Consider the following 20,233-nt stretch of genomic DNA (forward strand, 5'->3'; position numbering starts at 1 on the left):
AAAAAATTATCTCCTACAGGCTGGCCACCTGATTTTGTAAATAAAGTTTTATCGAAACGCAGCCTAGACCATTTGTTTATGTATAGCTTGTGGCTGCTTTTGCACTACAAAGGCAGAGTTAAGTAATTGTAACAGAATCTATATGGCCTAAAAGCCTAAAATATTTACTGTATGGTCCTTACAGAAAACATTTGCTGACCCCTACTCTAGAGGGTCATCTTCATTGGCATTGCAAACTCAATCTAGAGTAATAACTTGAGAACTAGTCAGTGTCACATCTTTAGTTTGCCATGGAAGTTTTGTCTGTCTCAGGAAAATTTCTTCAAGAGAGCTAAGCCTCCCTCATACCAGACAGGACCCACTGCAAAATCTCATAATAGATGTAAGGTTAGTGTAATATACTACAAAAGGAGTCGGGTTGTAAGATGGCCTGGATGTGCCATTCTTTTTAACAAACAATACAGGCTCTACCTTCTTACTTCTCAAAGAACCCCACCAAGGTTCTAATGATTCAGCTTGTTACTAGCTATAGCAGTCATGGATTTCCTTCCTTTCAAGCTCCATGTAGATTCACATCTCTATATCTGTTGTCTAAAATATGGCAGAAACTTCTGCCAGCCTAGGTTGGCAAGGAAGTTTTCCCATCCAGAAGAGGGATAAGCAACTACCAGAACACTGTTTGGGCAGCTGTCTTTCAACCTACTTTTGCGTACTCGGCGCGCAACTCTCTCCCCAATTCTTCCTCATTATCATGTAATAAAGTGGAGGACTTTTTATTGTCCAGTTGACTATAAAATTTGGTGAAAATATCCTTCACTGATTGCCATGGACTTACCTCAAAACACATTGATCATCTCATGAGATCATTATACTTCTTTTTGAAAGCCATGTCTTGCTCACCTTCCCATTCTTGTCACCAAAACTGCTAAGAACTGAGAAGGTTCTGAGATTTTATCCTACTTCAAGCTAACAAGTTAACCTGCCAGTTTCACAGATGCCTCCAGAAGACTGGAAACTCCAAGGTCAGAGACAAAGGACTACAGTATTCACAGCACAGCCAGCAGCATGAACTTCAGCATATGTGATTCAGTTCCCTTCACCCCCATGTCACACTGGAGTGATACATATGGACCCAGAAGGAGGCCTGCATACACAGTGGGCTGCATTACAAGAAAGGAACCCTGAGCTTAGGAACCCACATCTTTTCATAATGGGCAATAGGTGTCTCTACCATGTGTTCTGGAGAGAGACACTGCTTCAATCTTCCAAAGCTATTGACTACGTTGTTGAAAAGATAGTCTGAAACAAAGACACTCAGTGCCTCTGGTTCCAAAACACTCAGAAACACAAGAAACCCATGGAGAATTGTCCCTTGACACATAGAAGATGAAAACATGCAAATATAAAACAAAACAAAAATGTAGGCAGTAAGAATATGCACATACAAAAGCAACCTTTTCATGTTTGGGGCCTGCTCGATACTTTATGCCCCCCTATATAGGGACATGTTTTATCTGGATGCAGACTTCTTCTTGATGTGCCGTGCATATGTGCTGCTTCTAAATTAATCACCGAAGTGAATTTTTCCCCTTTTTTCCCTGCATATATTCATTGAGTGAAAATTATGTTCTAAAGAATTAAACTATTTGTCAAGTTGTCTAAACAAATGAAATGAAACGATATCTTCTCAGTAATTTAACTTCACTCTGTATCCTTCAAAGTATAGTTAGATAAGTTAAATCAAGAAGTAGAGATTCTCGGCCTTCTCTTCTATTTGTTCTGGAGTTAGAGGGTAAGAGAAATGGAGAGTATTGCTATATTCTTATCCAAAGTCAAATACTTCATAAACCCCACAGTTCCCCATATAGCTTAAAGAATAGTGTCTTTCTAAAATAAGTTGTGTCACACTGTATTTCTATTTTCCATCTTCATAAGGATATGCCTCATGCTGTGAAATCTTTTCAAATGTAAGTCGTATGTGGGACACTTCAGCATAGTTACATTGCTAAGGACCAATTTCACAGTTGGAATTAAAGTTTTTTTTAATGTAATGAAATATTATACACGATGACTATGATTTGTGGAAGTAAAATGTAGAGTTTTATCAGGGAGACAAAAGGATACTATTCTTAAAAGATTTAGTAGCTTTTTTGCACAAAATGAACTAATAATTTTACAGTAGATTCAGATGAAGTCTACTACATTTTACTACACTAACTCCGTGTTTTTAACATCTTGTTCATTATTTAATATGTATAAATCATGTAACTATATCCCAAAACAGTTTACCTTTCATTCATTTGATTATTCATTTGATTTGACTTACTCGTCCCACAATAATTTTTTCTAGAGAACTTAATATTTTTTCAGTATTTAAAAATAGCACTTTTTAATTTACTCATTTCTAACTACCACACATGAAAAATGAAACTTGTTGAGATATCTCTAAGTTTTAAGTAATTATTGTGTTTTCATGGGGGAGGCAGACAATAAAACCTCATCTTCCTCTCTGGACTTCAAAAACAAATAAGAATCAAAGTAACAGATAACTGGAGATTGAAATGTTAGATTTAAGGATAAAGTTTATTAGGGAATATGGCTTTAAATGCATTACTTTTAAAGGGGCTTTTTTTATTTTTTAATTTTTTGTTTATTGCAGTAACATTGGTTTATAACATTGTATAAATTTCAGGTGTACATCATTATACTTCTATTTCTGCATAGATTACACCATGTTCACCACCCAAATACTAATTACAACCCATCACCACACACATGTGCTGAATTATCCCTTTTGCCCTCCTCCCTCCCCACTTTCCCTCTGGTAACCACCAATCCAATCTCTGTCTCTATGTGTTTATTTATTGTTGTTATTGTCTACTACTTAATGAAGGAAATCATACGGTATTTGACCTTCTCCCTCTGACTTATTTCACTTTGCATAATACCCTCAACGTCCATCCATGTTGTCACAATGGCTGGATTTCATTGCTTCTTATGGCTGAGTAGTATTCCATTGTGTATATATACCACATCTTCTTTACCCATTCGTCCCTTGATGGGCACTTAGGTTGCTTCCAAGTCTTGGCTATTGTGAATAACGCTGCGATGAACACAGGGGTGCATGTGTCTTTACGCATAAAGGGGCTTTTAATTATACAGAGATGCTTGCTAGTCACCAGAGCAGCTGAACAACTGCAGGATTTTCTCATAGCCAGAAAAATCAGCCCTATTCCTCTCACCATATAGTGGAGAGCTGACCAGACTCTTTTTGTGGGCCAACAGACCTGAAAATAAGAAGCATGGAGGAGCTGAGCTGAGCAGCATCGGTTCCTTATTCCAAATCCAGCATTGGGGGAGGAGTAAATGAGCAGTGGAAGGAGCTATTACTCTGGACTTTCTCCCACGGAAACATTAGGTTGGAGGAAGGGAGGCTCACTCAACGGTAAAGTTCTTAGCAATTCCGTCTAAATGAAAGAAAACTAGGTAAGATGTCAAAAGATACATATTTACACATTAACTAGCTTTGTGGCTTTCTCAAATCATAACTCATTATGTTAGATAAAACAGATATAACAACACATGCCCTACCAATTACAACACATATGCTACTGGCTTATTAGTGAAATGAAGTTATATATGTTCACACACAATAATAATGCATTGGTTTCCTGCTTATATGATTTTTCCTCCAAGATCCAAGCTGCCAATATTTCATAGAAATAATCATACTGAAATTGAAAATAAACTGGGAAGGGAGAATAGCTGTGTGAAATATTGTGATTCAAAGCAATTATAGATGTGAGTGCATTTGAGGGACGAGTTGAGATCTTAGTATTGTTTTCAATTGATTTCCTGATATTGTGTATAATAATTCTCACTATTATATAACTTTTCCATAAGGAAATCAAATTTACTATAACTGTTTACTATAACTGTGATCATTGAAAACATGAGAGTCTATTCAGTCTTAAAAAAAAAAGGAAACCATATGTGACAACATGGATGGATCTGGAGTGCGTTGTGCTGAGTGAAACAAGTCAGACAGAGAAAGACAAATACTGTGTGATCTCACTTACATGTGGAATCTAAAAAGAACAAACTCATAGAAACTGAGAGCAGATTGGTGGTTCCCAGAGATAGGGGGTGGGGGCCTGCGGGAATTGGGTAAATGAGGCCAAAAGGTACAAACTTCTAGGTAAAGATATATAAGTTCTGGGATGTAATGTACTGCATGATGACTATTGTTAACAACATTGTATTGTGTATTTGAAAGTGGAGAATAGATCTTAAAAGTTGTCATCACAATTGAAATAGCCATAATGGCTGACCTTATTTTAGAGAAAATCTCTTACCTGCTCCAGCTTACATTACTGCGGGTAAGGAAACTTCTTTGCTCTCCATCGACTCAGGATATGTAAGAAGGTTCACTTAGGAAGAAGAGAAGAAAAAACTTGCCTCTTTCTCCTTTTCTTACTTCTTCTTTTCTAAGGGAGGAGGGAAATGTTGCTAATCTAAAAAGTGAGGGCTCTTGACCTGTTTTGGTTAGATCTTCCCTCAAACAAAGCCTGACAAGGATTTGAGTGCAGGGAGTTTACTTGAGAGGTGAACTCAGGACACATAAGTTAGATAGTGAGGAAAGTCACACAGGGAGAGAAGAAAAGCTAATAAAGTTTGTGTTAATGAGCTGGTGGCAGCTGCGGGGGACTGAGCATTCAGCCTGCGGAAGAATCTCTGACGAATCTTGCAGAATGCACTTCATAAATTGTCCTGCCAGAGGACAGAAAGGATGGCATTTATCCCTTAGGGCTTGCTCTCAGAAGGTTACTCCCTGCAGTTCGCGGGTGGGCTTCCTGTAGTCCTGGGGCAGCAAAGCAGAGACTCTTTGATGTTGGATGCTGGCAATGAGCACAGAGCTGTCAGCAACATTTGTACTGAAAGCAGGACGAGGGAATACGCCCCTGTGCACTGTAGGTTTTTGCTACAAGGCATCATTTTTACAAGGGATCTGAATAACCACTGTGTTGAAAGACAGGACCAATGTCCTTGCTTTCTTCTATTCCATATTTTCTGTGTTCCAACTGATCTTTAATTCAGGGTGGTGTTGGGGAGTGAATAGGAGGCCTATGTCTAAGCCAGGCTCTCCAACACAGTTTTACTAGTTGTCTGAGTTTGAGAAGTTATCAGGAAATTAGCTAGTCATTAATAAAGATGGGTCTTTGGATCTCATTCGATTACCAATCCTTATATTTTCCCTACAGGTCAGGATCCAGAGGGGAGAAGGGGGTGAGACTTGGCTCCCAAAACTTTGAAAATAATAATGCTTTGTCTGCGAAGCAATAAATCTCAGGCTTCTGCATCTGCTAAACTCCATCATTTAGCAATTTTGTAACCTTGAAGAGTTATCTAATTTGAACTTATTTTCCTCATTAATAGAGTTTAAATAATTAATATGTGCTTATATATTATATTGTATATATTCTAAAATGTAATAATACTCATATGAGATATAATATACAGTAATTTATATATATGTACATATATATGATTCAGGTTTGTGAAAAAGACCCAAAAAACAGTGGCTTAAAAAAGATATAATGTTATCTCCCTCTAATATAAACACCAGCAAGTCGGTCATCCAGGGCAGCTATGGCAGTTGTGATCCCTCCCACGTTCCTTTCTCTTGTTCTTGCATTATACTGGGCTTCCATTGGCAAGATCACTTTATGGGCTAAGATTAGTCCTCCAAACTAAACCATCATGAATGTAATCTATGCAACGGAGAGGGGAGAAATAGGGGCAAAGGCTCATGCTGGCTGTTGTATAAGAAAGATTCACACAATACTGTTTTCATCATATTGTTCAAAATTTTGTTACTTGGTCATACCTTAGCTGTAAATGAGGCTGGGAAATGCAGTTCTTACTTTGGGGAACAATGTTACCAGGAAATATTTAAGAGTTCTATTAAAATGAAGGAAAGAATGACTAGATACTAGGCTACCAAGTGAACCTCATAATATTGATCTGCGTAATAAATGGGAAAAAGCTTATGAACAACTTAGCACAGGGCCTGTCACAAAGGATCAATCCAATATAGTTTATTTTGACAGTCATCATTATCTTCAACTTTATCACTGTCAACTATTAAAAGATTTTGTTCATGCAATTCTAAACAAGCCAGCATATTTATCAGTATGTGTATTTTCTTCTGTTCTATTCCTCCGTCAAGATTCTTTCCAATCTATCTCCCATTCTGGAAAATGTGTGGTATTGATTTTGACATTACCGTTCAACTAGTGGACTGAATTATACCTGGAATGGGATAATCAAATTAATTTAAGAGTCTTGATACTTATGATACATTGTTATCAAAGGAAAATACAAAAAATATGTGTCTTTATGAAAATGTTCGTGCATTCAGTCTCACTTTATTTTTCTTTGATGACTGATATTTTTGTGAATATATGTATATATATGCATCTATAATCATGTCTTATTTCTCTTTTAAATATTAGGTAAGATGTTAAAATAGTCTGCCAGCTCTTCTTTCTACATATAAAATTTCTATCAACCCTGTTAAGCTAAGATATATTTTAGAAACATGCATATTAATATGCTGGTCAGATTTGTTGTTATACAGATATTTTCATTACTATATAGAGTAAATTAAATTTTTATTAAACCATAATTTTTCATTTTATGAGATTTAGTCTATCGTTGTAGCTCTTTGTTTAAACCTCTAAAATATTTTCTGAAGTTTTGCTTTGGTTTCAGAAATAAGTGCCCTATTCTTCAAATTTGAAGAGTAATTTAATTCATAATGATGGTAATTACCCACATATTTGAAGTTTGAAATCTAGATAACCAGAAAGAGCGTATTGGACCCTAGTAAGCTCTAAAATTTAAAAAAAGAAGTGTAGACATATTTTAAATGTCTGAGATTAACATTCAAATAGCATGATTTTAGGAAAATACTTTTGAAAAGATCTTTGAGTTCTATTTTTGGAGGCCTTTGACCTTCATGTCTTTTATTCTCTTTAGTGTTCTATCATATTAATAAAAAGAGTAACGTTAATACAATAACTGAAAGGGTTTTCAAAAGCCTTGAATTAATTTTTCTTTCAACATAAGGCAATCCTTTGAGCAGGCTCATAAAATTTGTGTTCATAATCATACGTCGGCTGTGATGAGTAGTTTAAACTGGAAACTCGTCCTTTGAATCTGAACTGGAAAAAAATATTCAAGGAGTCACCATGTGTGGGAGGAGGAGAGGGTTCTGCTAGCAGTTTATAAAAACAAAACTTTATAAACCAAAAAAAAATCCTCGAGACTTACGTACTGTTAATGCACGAGCCTTCAGTATAGTCACCGAAGAGATGTTTCCAGATTGTTACATGCATATATAAAAATTTATGTGCTTCTACGATCATTTTTTCTTTTATGGTTGTTCTTGATGTAAATATTAAGCTAAATTTACTTTCATAAAATTTGTGGATTGTGGAATGTGTTAGGAGCAACTGCTTTGAGTGTCATAAACTCTGCAACACCTAGAGGCAGCTTGGACTTTGACATCTGGAGAAATCCTGAAAGAAAAATATCAAACTCTTTTTCTACTTCCTCGTTTAAAACGAATAATGTTATGGTTATTGATTTCCTTCTTTACACCAGACATTGTAGTAAGAGTTATACAGAGTGAGTCTCAATTCAATGTCTAGGACTCATTCAGTCTCTTTTCTTCCCTTTTCAGCTGACAAGAGTCAATCACCTTTACTTGCAATCTCTTCATCTCTGCCAGATCACACCTAACCCACTGTGATCTGATTGCCAACCCAAGAACAAAACAGAAACAGTTTTTATTGAAGCTACAATAACATCCTTGTTGCCAAATTAAATCAGGGGGATTTTGGTTCTTTACTGGATCTCTTTGATGCACTTGGCACTATCGATCATTTATACTTAAATTCTCTATGGCCTTGATTTTTTTAATATGCTCTTAGGTCTTCCTGCCATTTTTATACATTCTTTGCCTGCCTGTGAGGCTCCTAATCTTCTGTTAAATGAAATACTGTGTTTTCCAGAAATCTCTATTCTATAAGCATGATATGAATCATTTCCTCTATTCTCATGATTTTAATTATTTCTCCTATATTTATTATGTCTAATATATGATCACAGATCACACCTTTCCTTTGAGTTTCAGAACTGAATATCTAATTGTCTCCTATGTATTTTTCAAAAGTTTCTCTTTCAAAACTAAGTTTGTTGGCTAGAAGCAAAAATATTGATAGTACCAAGTGTTAGTAGATGAGGAACAACTGCAACTCTAATATCCTGCTGCTGGGAATGTAACATACTACAACCACTTTGGAAAACTTTTGGCAGTTTATCACATATTTAAACATACACTAACCAAATGAACTTGTAATTGCTATCCTAAATAATTACCCAAGAGCATATGTCCACACAAAGATTTATACATGAATATGCAAAACAGCTTTACTTATAATTCAAAAGCTGGAAACAACTCAAATATCCATCGATAGATAAATAGATAAACAACTGGTGGTATACAGTGGAATACTGCTGAGTCATGATAAAGGAACACACAATTGATACACTCAAATATATGACTGAATATTGAAGACATGTTAAGAAAAAAAAAGATAGACACAGTTAGTCTATACGGTATGATTCCCTATAAGAAATTTTAGAAAATACAAATCTAAGCTATAGTGACAGAATGCAAATCAGTGGTTACCTGCTCCTGGAAATCAGGGGAAGTTGACTGCAGACTGGTGTGAGGGAACTTTTAAAATTGTTAAATTTTATTGTATGCTATTATGTCTCAATAAAGATGATTTAAAACTTGAATTCATTGGCATCCCATCTCTACTCCCAGCACAGCAAAATCTTTTCATCTTCCCATATCAACCTGGTGATGACCACACAATCTACTCAATCATCCAAGATAAAAGCTCGGAATTCATTCATCCCTGACTCCATTCTGTCTTTCCTTCTGTGTCCAATTGCTAAACTCTTCCGTCTATGCCATCTGAGTATTTCCCAGATGTGTCAACCCTAAGTCTTTACTCCTTTTCTTCTAATAACACTCCCCTCTCTTGAGGTACACACTCAGTTGGTTCAGATGGAACTGACCCTGACTCGCTACTGATCTGATTTAGACAAAGCCTATTTATAACGCCCTATCAAATTGGCAAGATAGTTTGGCTCTAGGTAGGGAAATTAAAACTAAATATATTCACCATCTCTTCCCATGTTTTATTGGAATTATTCAAAAGAGGCATTTCCTTTTCACCAGGATCATCCCCAGATAGGGTTATGTAAATCTAGAATTTGTGAAACTATTAAGGGCCAATAAATAAAATATAATTTCTTCCCTCAGATTTCAGAATTAAATGAGAAATAAGACATAGGACACATTGAAGTGGAGATCAATATTCCAAATTTATTGCTGATAAACCTGTTTGGAGAACGTGACTTTTGCAGTGCAGCCAAATGGGCTTTGCTAGCGCTGTCTGCCACTTAGACAGATTTACCTGTCCAGGCACTGGAGCCTCTGCACAACTAAACTGCAGGCCACCCATAAAAGAGCATAGACTGCCACCGTGAGATAACAAAACAAGAGAACAAACTAGAACGATCCTTTTCTGTGGTAGACGGGTATGAAACAGAGGTTACTGAGTTAGGCATATTCAACTAGGCAGTCCTTTATGTCGCTGTTCCTGGCTCCCACAAGGGGGACGATGGGCTCTAATATTGCTCATGAGAGAATAGAATATGGCTGGAGATCTGCCACACAAGGACAGGCTGATATTCTCCTCATACACAACCTCAGCTGCCAGTCCAAATGCTTGTGCACTCCTCTGCACGCAGGAGGCTCTATGTCCCATTGACAAGCGTCAGTTTGATGTATTGCATATTCACTGCTTTAATGTGTGACTTCATGGCATGCTAGGAGTTAGAGCTGAGCTGGCCGGGGACAGTTGAGGGCCTTGTGATGGTGTGGAAAGGGCTTACCTGCAGCATAAGTGTAGGGACACTTTACAGTTTGGATAACCAAGTGATGGTTGAAGATAGTCTTTGCTGAGGACAAAGGATTCTAGTTTTCCATTGTTTTTAATGATGTAAAGTCTTTTTTTATTTAAATAAAGTTTAAAATATAAGTTGATAAGTAGACAGGGCCGGCCCCGTGGCTTAGTGGTTAAGTGTGCGTGCTCCGCTACTGGCGGCCCCGGTTAGATCCCGGGCGCGCACCCACGCAGCGCTTCTCCCGCCATGCTGAGGCCGCATCCCACATACAGCAACTAGAAGGATGTGCAGTTATGACATACAACTATCTACTGGGGCTTTGGGGTAAAAAAAAGCGGGGTGGGGAGGATTGGCAATAGATGTTAGCTCAGAGCCGGTCTTCCTCAGCAAAAAAGAGGAGGATTAGCACAGATGTTAGCTCAGGGCTGATCTTCCTCACAAAAAAAAGAAAAAGCCATGAATCAGTGTACATGTCATTGAAATTTGAAGAATGCTGCCACTGTATGCCTGAATAAAATATCAACACCACTATCTGCTCTCTTTTTTACGTAAGAAATTAATATTACTACTAATAGGGTAATTTTAGCTCTACTGCCTGCAACTGTTTTATACTAAAAAAAAAAAAGGTATTTTCAACCTCACAGCCTAGAATTATATCTCTGCCTCTTATATTGGCTTTAAAGTGAAGAAAACAATGCCTAAGATATCATTGACATATCCATGGGGTGGTGATGGCTACTGTAGGAGAACGCACTGTTCACCAGAGTGCATATATGAATCCCTCAATTTTGTAACCTTTGTTTCATCTAAAAATATTGAGAGAATAATATTATCTTATGGGGTCCTACGAGAATTAAATGGTTAGTGAGCTAGTACGTGAATGTGAACAGTATCAAACTGATGGTAATCACTACAAAATGTTTGTTAAATAAAATTAATTAAGATTTGTAAAACTTCTCTCTCAAACATATGCACAACTTCCAGATTAATATTTGTGAAGAAAAAAATACTGTTTATCGTCTCTATGTTCAGCGATCACTGCTCTTTCCACTAGAATAAGATCAAATACCTTAAGTGCAAGGCTGTATACACAAGTTGCCTTATCAATATGTTTATCCAAATCTACAGTATATATGGAGAGAAACTCTCTGATCAACACAGAATAGTACTGTATTCATTTTTCACAAAATTTTTGCCAAACTTATTTTTCTACCACAGTTTTACATGCTGGTTTCTTCCTACAAGATATTCTTTAGTATCTTCTGCTTATCCAAATCCTGTTCTTCACGTGAGACTTAGTTTGATTCTAGCATCCTCCACGAACAATATTTTGATTGATCCAAGCTTGGGTGATTACTCAGCACTTTGGATAATACATTTATACACATGTGCATATTTGCTTTTTCTCCTCAAGTAGTGAATCATAGTTCTTTCGAGCGTAGGGTCGATTCTCATATTACGTTGTGTATTCAAGACTGAATGCAGTGTCCGTTAATGGGAAGTTGTCAAAGAATGTTGACTATGCTACCAGAGATGCTCCATATTTTACACCTTCAAGATCATCTTGGTCACCGTGTGCATAATTAAGTTTAAGTGAAAATAGAAATATTATTACCTGAAGATTGGATTTAGTATGAGATTTATTAAAGGTGACTTAAAATAGACTTTAACAGGATTTAGAGTATAAAAATTAAGGAAAAAGCAAATAAAGAAAAAAATGAAAAGTAATGTAACAATGTTTCTAAATCCTCATCTAATATAGAGAAGAAGCAGACTAAATAAAGATCACCCTGAATCTTTGAACTAATGGACATATATAAAATCATGCACCCAATACTTAGAGAATACTTTATTTCAGGCACAAGTGGAGTCGTTTTAACACATTACCATGTGTTAAAACTGTACTAGGTCACCGAGCACATTTCACTGAAAGCAAAATATCCACGCCATGCAGACCACATACTCTACTAGGTCAGGAATGAACCTGCCCAGCAAAAGGATACACTGCTTTCTTTTGGGGTAAAGACTTAGCGTGATATAGCAGGGAAAGCCTTGAAAATCAGTGGAGAAATGATAGACCCTTTAATAAATGGTACTGGTAAAAGTGGATGCCATCTGGGAAAAAGAAAATAGATTCCCCATCTCATTCTAAAAATAATATCCAGGTGGATTAAAGGTAAAATGTAAACAGCAAACTTTAACAACTTGCAAGAACATAGAGCACAACATATTTCTGACCCTTTATATGGAAAGATTTCTTAACCAAGGATTAAATCTATAAACAAGAAAGGAAAATATTGTTTATTTCAAAATATTGAAATAAAAAAAATTTAACAGCAAATTAGGGAAAATGTTTTGCCACAGATTCTGATGTAGAATTTATTTAAAATAATTTATTAAAAATAAACAAAACACCCACAGTTCAATGAGTAAAGACAGAACTCAGTGCAACATGGATGAAAGACACAGCAATTCACAGAGGCAGAGCCATAATGGCTAATAAATATATGAAATATATATATATATATATATATATATGCTCAAACTCAACAGTAATAAGAATAACGAAAACTTAACCAATAAGTTGCCTTTCACACCTATCAGACTGACAAACATGTAAAGTCCATTAATATTAGCTGTAAGTTAGGATACAGGGGGATGGACTCGCTCATGCACTGTTTATGGAAGGGAAAGTTGGAATGCCCATTTAGAAAAGTGGTATTTAGAGGAGTTAAATATGTGCATTTTGTTTATCCCAGCAATTCTAATCCTAGATATTAGAGCAACTCTCATACATGTATACAGGAGGCAGGCACTGATCTTTTACTGTAGTACTGTTTGTAATGGCAAAAACTTGGAAAAAATTTAAATATCTTTCAATAAATAAAGAAATTGTGGTATATTCATGTAGTAGTGCTCTATAAAACAGTTAACAAGAATGAACTACATCTATAAATATCAAGATGGCTAATCTCAAAAACATAATGCTGAGTGAAAATAAATTGCAAAAGAATATTTACAGTGTGAGAGCAATTACGTAAATTTTATAAACACACAGAGTGGTATTACATATTTTAGGGGACATAAATAGGTATTGAAATATATAATCATGCATAGAGAGAATAAACAACTTCGGGATAATGGTTCAAACGGGGAAGAAAAGGGTGAGATAAAGCAGGCTCTATAACTCGTTCTGTAATATTTTATTTTTTATTTTAAAATATTATGAGGCAAATATGATAAAAAAAATAACATTTTACATCTAAATACTGGAATACATAGGCCTATTACATATTTAAAAGTAATGAAACTTTTTAAAATCTTTAAAAAATGATTTCATAATTTATCAATTTAGAAACAGTAATTACTTAGTTAAAAGATGTTAATTTATAATATTTCCTGTTTTTGCATTTGTAATAGTTCACAAAGATACTATCATTGAAACATTCAGTAAGTACTTTCAGGTTTCCTGTGTTACCTAATCTTTTAAACCTCAGTAGTGGGGAAAAGGTAAATAATGCCTGTTCTCTTACACTTAAAACACATTGTATCAGATTTCTATATTAGATATCACTCCCAGGGAAACTCATATGACCAGAAATATTCTTTGATTAGTAGAATTATTAGTTCCATTACAGAAGTGTCCTACCTTATATGAGACGGATATATTTTTACTTTTCTGAGAAAGTTTGTATGATATCTAATTTAATCGCATGTAGTGAGATATAACAGCCATTATTATGCATTTACATGAAGAGATGAGGCACATTTTACTTAATTTTTTTCTTGCAAAACAAAGAAGGGCTATTTGTAATAAAAATGTAATCACACACTTGTACTAATTTTATAGAATTTAAGTAAAGTTAAAATTGAGCAAATATAGTTAATTTATGAGACTTATTTATGTTCAGACATCTAATAAATACTTCAAAACTGTTTCTTATGTTTCAGACTCAGTTCTAAGCACTTTATAAATAGTAAGTCATATAACCTCATGACAATCCTATGAGGTAGGTACTAAGACTATACCTATTTTACATGCATGAAAACTGAGGCACAGAAAGGTTAAGAAATTACCTAATATTGCAGAATTCATAGGTGATGGATTCAGCCCATGAATCTAGCTCTAGACATGTTGCCCATCACCACTCTTCTATGCTCTAATTCCTGAGACAGTGCTACTTTTAACACCTGTAGGCATTGATGCCAGTCTGAAAATGAATATGTGACTGGAGGTGGACTTGTTTAAATAGGCATGAACCAATGTAAGCTTTGTAATTTTCATCGCTAACATGTTTAAACAAGCAGTTCAATGACCCAGGGCAAAGGTCCCCAATCACAGAGCTATTTTCCTTTTTGCTAAAGGAAGGGGCAGACTCAATAGAAGAAACTTCTTGTAAATATAACAGCATAGGTCAACAATGGGACCGAACTCTCTACAGCTGAAATAACTCACAATCTTAATTAAAGCATACATTAACCGTGTTCAACCATGAAGACGGATCATCTTTTGTTAGGTCTGTGGAGAGGTGACAACAGTGCCTTCTCCCTCTAAGCTCTAGTCTTAGTGCTTTCTGCTTCTTTAACAGAGATCAACTCAATGGCAAAGATCTAGGTTGTCGTGGAAACAATGTAGCAGGTACTTCAGTTGCCATTGTAGCAGAAATGTTACTGGGAGCCTCGTTTTCTATTACTGCAATACTGACTCAAGCCAAATTTGGCATATTGATGCATTTAGTTTAATTCAGTAAGAATTAAACTGGCCACCCACACTGTGTGAGGCGCTGAGCTAGTTGCTTTGGGAAATAAAAGGTTTATACTGCTCTCAAGATCCTACACTCTAGGGCAATTCTTATTTGAGCACATTTCTTGCCTGAGATCGTGTCATGTCTTTACTCCAAGTTGCCCAATCACGCTCTTCTATACACAAGCCTTAGGGGATCACTGAATTCTCTGTGTTCCAATCTATTTTTTCTTTGTTTTTATCAATTACAGACCTTGATAAGAATTATATCACTAGTCTATGTAATTGTTTCTGTTAAAACCTTTAAACTACTCTTGTTTTAAATAGCATGTGAATATAGTGAATCCACTAATTCTTCCATAGCTGAAGCCTCTTGGGATAGAGTGCTTAATGCTCAAGAAATCACACTTCAGTTACCTTTCAAACACACACTCAATAAGTATACTCGTAGGGGAAGGAATGGGAAGAGTAAGAGGGTTGGAGGTTGAGGACAAAGTTGTTTGTAATGTACCAGGAAAATTACACCATAATAGCAACCATGGCCTATTTTAGAAAATATTTATTAAAATACTTATTAGAAAAAAATGTCATCATAAGTGTCTTAGTTCGGGCTGCCTAACAAAATACAATATATGACGGGTTTAAATAACAGAAATTCATTTCTCACAGTTCTGGAGGCTGGAAAGTCCAAGATCAGGGTGCCAACATGGTCCGTGTTTGCTAAGAGCTCTCTTTCTGGCTTGTAGGTGGCAGCCTTCTCACTGTGTTCTCACATGGTGGAGAGAGAGAAGTCCGGTATCTCTTCCTCTTCTTATAAGGGTACTAGCCCTAATAGATTAGGGCCCCACTTTATGACTTCATTTAACCTTTATCACTTCCTCACAGGCCCTGTCTCCAAATACAGCCACACTGGGCATTAGGGCTTCAACATATGAATTTTGGGGAGATGGAAACCTTAAGTCCATAACAATAAGAAAAGGCTATTAACAGCAATAAGGAGGCTTTGATTCTTGGAACTAAATAATAACAGATTACTTAAAAAAAAGTGTTAAAGGATTACGTATTGTATGTGACTTTGGTTTTAGTGGCTATCTATATCTGAGGAAGACTGAAAACAGAAATTTCAGTGAGTGGCTGGGTCCTTTGGGATAACTTACACGGATAATATAATTCTGTGAGAATGGCATAAAATCTGAATTTTTAACAGCTGCTGTGCTTCAGATGAACTAACAAGGTGAGCAAGAACACATCCCAAACCATCAGTCTCTCTGAATTTAGAATTGCTTTAAGGCAACATTACTGCCACGGAATGTAATTGAAAAACTTGAGCCGTGGATTGTTGAGGAGAATTACCAGATTTATCAGAATGGCAGATAAATGTCTGGGGAAATAGTGTTCAATGCAGCCTTATAAAGATAGCAATAAACCATTAGTAGGAGTTGGAACAGATAAACAAACTGAAGTTATCAAAAAAAAATGTAGCAGAAAGTAAGGCTAAGATATTATCCTTTGACTCATCCCCATTCTATTTTTTTTCCTTCGAAGATTCATTTTGTTCTCTACCAAATCTTCCTTTTATCTTGGTGCACATAAACTATATTGCAATTTGTTTCTAATAAAGAGTCTATGCAGATTGTTACACTATTTTAGAATAAAAAGATTTTTAAAAAGCAGAAAAAATATTTTGTTGTTTCATGTTATATTTAATCAGACCTCAAATCAATATTAATTTGGAAATTTCTTAAATCACTTCTATCCAAAGAAATTATAAAACTCTAGCTTTCATAGGCATTTCTGTTTTCTTAATAAATAAAAATAATTATTAATGGTAGTCCTGTAGTTGCAAATTAAAGCCTTTATCCTCTGTCTTGAAAACCATTTGATTGTTCTAATTCTCTCCTGCATGCTAAGGCAAGTGTCATTCACACTTCTTTTCTACACAGTAGCCTAGCAACTGCAAATTTCAAGGCCTTTTTGTAATAGTTTTCTCTCAATAATTTCAAAATGATGCCATCCTCTCAAATCCAAAAGAGTACTGCTAGTAGGCCTTTCCTCCTTGTCAGAAATTTAGTTTGGTGATCTTCCTAAGTAGTCAAGAACTTAGATTTGAAGTCCCAAGATATCAAACATCTGTTTATAAAAATATTCAGAATAACAACAAAAAGGAAATCAAAGAATAAGGTAGTTTGCAATCTGGGGACAGAAATACCTCTTCCTGGTTTCTGGATCTTTTAAATATGGGTAATGCAATCAATGCACTCAGACAATCAGATGAAGTCAGTTATAGTTATGAAGTAATGTATACAAAAACATACACACAATAGTCAAGAAGGATTGATTTCCAAAAGCCACAAGAGAAAAGAAGTTTTGAATTTCAATTAATTCATCCTTAAGTATTAACTGGTAAAGATTATTATCATAGAAGATGATGAAAGGGTAGTCACCACATATATGGAAAATTCTTTCATTAATTGCATAGAAAGTAGGATTACTAGAGATAAAATATGAATCTCCCAGTGAAATATGAATTTCATATAAACAACAAATAATTTTAATAAAAGTATGTCTCATGCAATATTTAGGGCAGACATACTAAAAAATATTTGCCACTCACCTGAAATTCAGATTTAACTAAGTTATCCTATAGTTTTATTTGCTAAATCTGGCAACTCTATTACAAGGAGATTTGAGACAGAACTATAAAATAAGTTAACTGGTTATCTTGCCTACATTAGAGACTAAATAAATGTTTGACTAACATACTGAGAGTACTAGAAATAACTACTACCTTTTTTTTTTAAATCAAAGCATCATAGTATCAACTTGTTACTTCAACCAGAAAATAATGGACTAAACAACTATGATTTATAAACATACTTTAGAATTGTAATTTCTGAAATGTCTTAGTTGCACATATTTTCTGTATATTCAATAAGTAATAGCTTATCCTAAGGGAACATTTAATATATGCAGATTTTCTTAAAAATGTTCTTATACTTGGGTAAAATAAAAATACAGTTAATGTTATGATGGATTAGGAAGGAAAAGACAGTGGAGAACTACAATACTTCAGATATGAAGGATAGAGTGAGACTATGTCAGCAGCACGAGCTGCCCCAATTGAAATGAGATGATGTAGTTGGATATTTAAGAAAGCACAGTAGTGGGTGTGGGGTCACATCAGGGATTGAAATGAGGAAAGTCCTTGTTGTCATTTTTATTTCACCAATTGGAGTAAGTTTTCGACTTGTGAAAAGTGGAGCACAGATCCTGGAAATTGAAATCCTTTACTAAAGCACAGGCAAGTACAGGGCAATCAACAGCAATATCAGATTGACGCTCATGCCTGTTAATCAATGTGACTTAACCCTGATTTGGGGAAAAATTCTTTTGAGGATGAGAATATCACCCCTGTGCGTTCCCCTGCGTTTCTGCTGAGGGTGACAATTATTTCTTACCAGTGATGATATGGAGCCTTCTCGAGTGAAGGACGTGCAAGAATAATGGTTGCCAGTGGAGGGGAGAGGGATGGGAGCTGGGCCTAAGCCAATTCTGCTGCAGCAAACGTTGTTTGCAAATACTAAGCAAGACAGCAGTTGTTATACATTCTCAGTTTCTAAAGCTGGGTCAACAGCTTACTTGTGAGACTTGCAAAAGTCATTTAACCTGTCCGCTTCCTTTCTGTTAAATGAGATGAACTCTAAGGTCTTTCAGCTCTTGCCAACTCTGACTATGCCAAGGATAAGGACCCTATGAACTAGAATATTTAACTGCCTTATATTAATGCTTAAGCTTATGAGCATGTAAGTACTGAAACTTCGTTCCCTGGGATAGTACTTTGGGGGAAGATATTCTGAATATTTCTAAGTCCGTAACCTATTAATTTACACATGAAATTTCATTTATGCAAGTTGATTGGTTCCCTGCTGTGGGTTTTACAAGAAGTTGGACACTTTAAAAACATTAGCAATATTTATCTGACTTATGAACAGAGGTCTCTCTCGATAGAGCTGTGCCACAAATCAAACATACAAGCATGCATTTCCATCTCTTGGATTCTTCTGAGCCACAGCCAGGGATGAAATCATTATGCAAGGATTCTACACTATCCTCTTTCCAAAACCCTCAACTTAATGCTCTGTGTTGGAGTAGAAGTAATGACAAGTAAATAAGACTCCTGTAGGAGTAGTTTTGAGTTCAGGCAGACAGGCACGGACCACAGCAGCTAGGTAACTTGTCTCCAAGCAGACAAGGTATCTTGTCTCCTTGTGCCTGTATTTAAACATAGGGATAATAATTTACAAATCTCATAGGATTATTGTGAATGTAATTGTAAACACTTAACAGAACACAGTCATATAGTAAGTACTCAATAAATAGTAGCTATTCGTACTATCATGACTGCTACCACTGTTATCAAAATAATTATTTTTATTAGAAACTGGGGAGGAGCTTATGTAAACTTATTAGAAGTCAGTTCTGCTTTTCTTTTTCATGTCCACCAAATCCTTTGATTCCTGATTTCTGATATCCTACAGATATCAGTAAAATCAGGCTTAAATAAATTGATGAAGAGAAAAGGGGAGCATTCCACTTTATGGATATTCATATGCTATTTATAAAATATACCTGATAGTGTGAGAGAGAGAATATGAGATGCAGTTTAAAAAAAAAAAAGACGAATGGGGAAAGCAAATTTATTTGCCTGTACCAGTGCCTATACCTGACAGACAATATGCAGTCAATACATTAATTATTCTTAAAATTTAATATTGGCTATCTAATACAATTTTTCTATGTAAGATGAACACCTGTTTATCTACATTAGCTGAGTGTAGGGCATTAATGTAGAAAGCCAGGTCCATCGTGGGAATAATGTGGTATTAAATAAATTCTCTGTCTTGATTTTGCCTCATGACATAATTTTGGTCTGGAATGAGACTTCCTCTAGCCAGGAGAAGGCAATGACTAAACACTGTTAAAAAGTACCAACTGAAAGTATTGTTAATTGTGAAGTAAAATGCCCTGAAAGACCTGACTGGTTCCAAATGTCTCCTGTACAGAGATTGCATGTTAACTGAAATTCCCATTATTAGATTAAAGTCTTTGCAAGATGATATCATTTTCAGAAGCTTTCACTAAAAGTGAGTATTACTATAGAACTATTAGATAGCCATAGAGAGTATAACGGACCTTGAACAGACAAATCTTCAGCATGAGAAAGGAGACAGGTCTAGAATACAAGAATTAAAGGGGACATTGGGACTAATAAATAGCATGAAAATACTCAGAATATGGAGTAAATCATGGAGCGAGAGGAGGTGAAGAGAGAATAAGAAAATAGATGTATATTTAACGTCATCTAAAATCCAGTGTCAAAGACTTCTAAAGCATTACACCAAGAACTTACTTATTGGGAAAATGGAAATAATTTTGAGA

Source organism: Diceros bicornis, chromosome 1 (genome assembly GCF_020826845.1).
Source record: "Diceros bicornis minor isolate mBicDic1 chromosome 1, mDicBic1.mat.cur, whole genome shotgun sequence".
Taxonomy (NCBI): domain Eukaryota; kingdom Metazoa; phylum Chordata; class Mammalia; order Perissodactyla; family Rhinocerotidae; genus Diceros; species Diceros bicornis.